This window comes from Camelus ferus, chromosome 11, assembly GCF_009834535.1.
Source record: "Camelus ferus isolate YT-003-E chromosome 11, BCGSAC_Cfer_1.0, whole genome shotgun sequence".
In the NCBI taxonomy this organism is placed as follows: domain Eukaryota; kingdom Metazoa; phylum Chordata; class Mammalia; order Artiodactyla; family Camelidae; genus Camelus; species Camelus ferus.
The window spans coordinates 58,664,605-58,670,442 of record NC_045706.1 but is presented as its reverse complement, the minus strand read 5'-3'; the positions used below and the strand labels follow the sequence as shown (position 1 = coordinate 58,670,442).

At 42.1% G+C, this 5,838-nt stretch overlaps 1 non-coding gene across 1 annotated transcript; it reads right to left on the bottom strand.

Moving 5' to 3' along the window:
* Positions 1-209: 209 nt before the first annotated feature.
* On the bottom strand, positions 210-281 carry TRNAT-AGU. Its single transcript has one exon. It is a non-coding gene; the product is annotated as a tRNA-Thr (tRNA).
* Between the last annotated feature and the right edge of the window lie 5,557 nt (positions 282-5,838).

Here is a 5,838-nt window from a genome sequence, read left to right as displayed (position 1 = left end):
TACAGTTACTCGCTAGGGCTTAAGTCTCTCATTTCTTTTTCTTCTCTCTCTTTTCTATGTCTTTGTTTTCTTTTACCTTTTCCTGCTTTCCTGTTTCCATTTTTATAAAGCGTTTTTGAGTACATCTCTTTCCATAGTTTTTTTTTTTTAAATTTTTCTTTATTTTCTGGGAGGAGGTAATTAGGTTTATTTATTCATTTATTTGTTGACGGAGGTACTGAGGATTGAACCCAGGACCTCTTGCATACTAGGCATGCACTCTACCACTGAGCTATACCCTCCTCCCTCATAGTTTTCTTAATGGTTGATGTAGGTATTACATTTCATATACATAACATCACTGTCTATGGTATTGTGCTTTTATCAAATAGAGTGAAATGTTATTATAACCTTACATCCCTTTCAATTCCTTTATCTTTCCTGTTTATCATATAATTACAGTAAATATTTTCTTTCCATGTATTTAGAACCACATCAGGCTGTTATAACTTTGCCTCCTCAATTAGTAAATTCAAGAGAAGGAAGGTCTGTTGCCAGTATTTGTGCTTCCATGTTCTTTCTTCTTTCCTGATGTTCCAAGATTCCTTCTTTTATCATATTCTTCCTGTTTAGAGAACTTCCTTTTATCATCCTTTTCCAGGAGATCTGTTGATGACAATTTCTCTTAATTTTACTTTATCTGAAACAGTCTCAATTTTGTCTCCTTTCCTGAAGGGTATTTTTGCTGGATATGGAATTCTGTGTTGACACTTCCCTTGCAGCTCTTTAAAGATGTCATATCACTTCCTTTTGTCTCCAGTCCCACTGCCTCACATTGACTTGAGACATTGTCACATCTCTCCTGCCACTGCTGTTGTCACAGCTGCCTCCCACCATCTACCCTTACTCCTCATCAAGCTGGTTGCCAGAGTAGTTTTTCAAAATTCAAATTAGATTCCCTGTCTCTCTGTCTCTGTCTGTGTCCCTCTGTCTCTTCTATCTGTCTGTCTCTCTCACAGATACACACACACACACACATACATACATGCTCAAAATCTGTAGATGTCTCCACCGTCTTTGCAAATACTCTTAGAACAGAGACATAACTTGGTCATGTAGTCCAAAGCTCTGTTTGGTCAGCTTTTACCCTAATCTTCAGTCTCATTTTATGCAATTTTCCCCCAATTTCTGCCTCACCCACGTGCGTTTCAGTAACAAGGATGCTCCATGGTGCTTCTTCCCTGGGGCATTTGCCTGCTTGATTCTCTGCCTGAGCCCATTTATTCTCCTCTATTCAACTCTTTATCTTTTCCTCTTCCTTCAATTCCTGGCTCCATCGTCATTTCCTGCTTTATCTTTGCAGTGTTTTATTTACTTGATGCTTAAAGTATGCCCATGTCCCTCCATTAAATTTCATATCCATGAAGGCAGAGAATGTCATTTACTGCTTGTCCTTATAGCCCCTGTGTGTGGCCCCAAACCTCACAGAGTCACTATATTGCACAGAATGTACAATGTCTCTGGAGTCATGCTTTGCTGTAGGTGGAATTATTTACTTCACATGTGAGGGATTTAAAATAAATACCTCCAAATGAATGAATACAGATAAATCAATGGGGCTTAATATTCAATTAGGCCTATGTATGGGAGTAAATGATAAAAAAGTAAAACGTCATTCTTAAGTTTTGACCTTGGCAATATGATGGATGTTAATTCCATTAACTAAAACATATCACAAAAATGATTTTAGGAGGAGGAGGCTGGGTTTACTCTTTGACATGTAATTTTTGCTATATGAGTGCAGATCTCCAGTGTTTGGTTGAGGTCTGGGCTTGGGAAATTGGCTTTGGAATCATTAGCTTATAGATGGTATTTGCAGTCATATATGTAGATAGAATCTGTTTAGTGGAGGAGGGGAAAGTGGAAGAGTGAAAGGAGAAAGGATCAAAGACCCTGAGTAGTCCACCCTAAGATTACGAATGTGTCATCATCATAGAAGTCACAGAAAAAGGAACTTTCAAAAGAAGGGTGTGATAAACACTGTTAGAAGTGCTGGTTTCCACTGAGATGAGAAATGGAGTGAGAGCTGTGGACTTAGTTTTTCCAGAGTGGCCATGGGAAGATGTCAGGAAACTCAGGAATGAATGGAATGATGAATGATAACCAGGAAGATAAGACACTGTGGAACTTAGTGGCAGGGCATGATCCATGGAGCTTTTTGACAAAGTGAGGTCCTGCTGAAAACCAGGATATTTGAAACCTGGGGAGCAGGTAGGGGGCAGAAATAGGAAAGGTCTTCAGGGGAAAGTTGAAGGAGTTCATGCTTAATGAACTCCATCTTCTTAGTGACACAGACCACTTACTCATCATCTGAGAGAATAAGGGCAGGAGCTTGCTGGGGTGCCTGATGATGAAGACAAGACTGGGAGTCACCCCTGGGGCCACAGAAAAGGGAGCCGACTTGAGCAGGACTCAGGATTTGGAGACAGAAAGCTCAAGGACGGCTGCATTCTTACACGTATAGTACATCTTAAACAGTGGTGCTCTACATCCCCAGACCAGCCAAGGGAAGAATAGGTGGTTGTATTAATCTAGGTCTGGACATCATCACAGTCAGCGCTGAGAAGGATTAAAAGATCCAGGGAGTGGAGGAAGTTGGTAAACATGTAGCTGAAATGACTGACAACAGCGAGGAGGTTGATAGGGAAAGAAGTGAAGCTGGGCTGAGGTTGATGGGCTGGAAAGATACAGCAGGACTCCGACATTGGAGTCCTCCATGAGGCTTAAATTAGGGCAGTTCTATTGAGACAGGTGAAGAGAGAAACTTTAGTCAGGCACTGAAAGGTTAAATTAGAGATTGTAGAAAAGAAGCAGTGTGAAACTGATAAAAATATATACTTTGACAGTAGACACACCTGTGTATAAATCTTGTCTCTCAGATATTAACTGTGTGAACTTGGAACCCAATTGCTTAATCTGTAAAGCAGAGATAATAATAGTTCCTATGTCAAAAGCTTCTGGCTGGAATTAAATGCGATAATGCATGTGAAGCACATAGCACTGTGTAGGCCAGAGTAAGCTTTCTAGGAGGAGGTGGATATTTATATTCTTAATTTTATGTCCATCATGATGTGACCTCACATGGTGACTGGTACTGTGAGTGGCTGAAGGTGTGCAGAGCTGCTGGATTTTGGAGTGGAGAAGACTGGAGACCAGGGTATAGGAAGGGTAATTCACAAGGCTGTACGGGTGAATAACAATATTCTAGCTTTGTCTCCATTCCTGACCTGGGTTCCCCAGCTGTAGGCTGGAGATGGTGCCCTTGGCTTCCCCTGTCTCACATAAGGCACTTAGTAAAGGCAGCCCAAGGCTCAGCCCAGTTGGGACCTTCTTGCAAGCGGAAGCACGTGTGCAGCCAAGGTCAGCTTTGTTTGCCCACAGTCATTCCACGTATACCCCAGTGCTGCATTTGCATAAAGGGATGCTCAGGGTTTAGTCATGAGACCTTTTTAATTGTTTGGTTTCTGCACATGCAACTGGTTCTGAGTCAGCCAAATATGCTGATAATGAGGAGACAAACAGCAGAGGCCAGCCGGTAGCATTTTCTTTTGCTTATTTAAATAGCCAGCTTACTTGGAGTCAAGCCAATATCGATTCTGAGAAAGTTTTATTCAATTAGTGCCCATGTGTTCATTCAGCACTGTGTAGTCAGTGACAAGCCAGGGGGCCTTGAGAGTGACCCCGGGTACTTCCCAGGAGTGTTGGATTACCACGTGTCCTGCATGGGAGATGGAGAGACTCCGGCTCCTACAAGATGGCTCTCATACATGCTGCCTCTGCAGACGCCAACCATGTCAGCATCCACAGGGCCCCAGTAGTCCTGTTGGTGATCCATGAAAGCTCACAGGTCTGGGTGCCCAACACAGCTTGCAAGACGTGGGGGAGATAAATCATGATTCCTAGCTTAAGAGATGAAAGGAAACTGGCAGTTAATAAATGCCTACAGCGTGCCAGGCTCTGTTCTATGTACCATTAATGATAGGAAATCATTCAATTATTACTCTGTCTTACAGCAAGGAGACCTAGACTCAAAGAATTAAATGCCTTTCCTTAGGTAATACAAAGTTGGTGAAACTGGGGTCTAAATACAGGTATTATGAAATCTAAGGCTCACATACTTAGTGGACTGTTAGTGTCCTGTTCCCACCCCCCCCACCCCCCCGCCGTATATATATATTCTTCAGGGCTTACTGGGAAATTTAAGTGAATTATATAAAGGACTGTGTATTTATAGCTTTGAAGATCCCCTATGTGGGGAATATCCAAGACTAATGTGAGGGGTTCTGGCAGATTAGATCAGGGCACTGGCTATCCAGGGGCCCAAGGCCTCTTGGGAAGGTGATGATGAAAATTACTGGGGCCAAGGAGTACCAGTTATGCCCAAGAGAAGCCTTCTGGCAAAATTTCAAGAGGATCAGAGGTCAAGATCTTGTTAATCTTGAATTCAATAGGAGATTGCCACAATGCAGGAGTGACAACCATCTTTCTCTTTGGCTTAAACAACCTGAAATTAAGTGAGAAGATGGGTGAGGACAAGGAAGACCCAGGGATGATATCAGGACATAGTATGTGAGGATCCCAGAGAGTCTGGCAGAAAAAGGATTTCACTGGGGTAACTGATAGAGTCAACGTGATGTCTCTTCAGCAAGAAGAAAAGTAAATACAACAGAAACGGCAGTTAAGTCCAAGAGGGGGATTTAGGGAACAGGACAAACCAGTTTGCCTCGGATTGTCTTGGTTTTTCATTGAAAGCCCTTCTCCAGGGAAATTCCTCAGTCTGTAATTTTTTTTTTTAAGATTATGCAAGCTTTTTGTAGAACAACACACATATATCAAGAATAGATGCATTCCATAGATACAAATGTGGCAAAGAGAAATGAGTCACCAATGCAGATTCCATGAGAGGCTCAGGAAAAGTGTCAGGAGTGGGTGGCAGGACAGTTCAGTACCTGTCACTGTGGTTGGTCAGTTCTGTCAACCTCAGCGTCCTCAAATATAAAGCAGGGAGAGGGGTTCCTCTTGTGTATGGTTACTGGGCTGTATAATGAGCATTGAAGAAAAAGGGATAAGGAACTAAAATCATGGCGCATTCTCTTTGAACTCCTGGTGTAACTACAGCATCTCCTTTAATCCTCATTTGTAATATTATGATTGTTTCCCTTGTTTTGTAGATAAGAGAAAATTAATGAATTAATGAGGCACCAAGTCACTTGTCCCAAGTTACATGACTAGAATATAATAGAGTTACATTTAAGAAGCAGATAGTAGGGATGAGGGGCTAGATACAGCTGAAAGAATTTCATTGCCAGGGGGAATTGTGAAAAATCCAGGGTTGGGCGCCCCAGTGAGGCCCTTCTTACTGAGAAGAATGGCTGGGGATGACGTTACTCTGGTTTGAAGTGTCTGAGCTACAGGGTGCTGGATGGTTCTCAAAAGAGCTGACCTTTTCAACCTGAAATTTTATTTTATTTTTTGGAGAGAAATAACCACTCTTCTGAATTTCTGTTAAGGAGAGAGTTGGCCAGTCCAAGCAAATAAGGCAAAGATAAAAATGAAATAAGAACCCCTGCAGTGCCCAAGAGTGCTTGTCAGGGATTATTTCTTGTTGGCTTGAAAGAGGATAATCAGCTCAGAAAAGAGAAGATGCCTTTGGGTGTGAAATCTGTTTTTACAGAAGCTGGTTGGTAAGCATTTAATCAGGTGGAGATATACACCCCTTAAGCCACTGCAACCCGGAAGCCCACGTGTCTTCTTTGGGAAATTAATCACTTCTGACCGAATGAATAAGGAAAAGCCCTT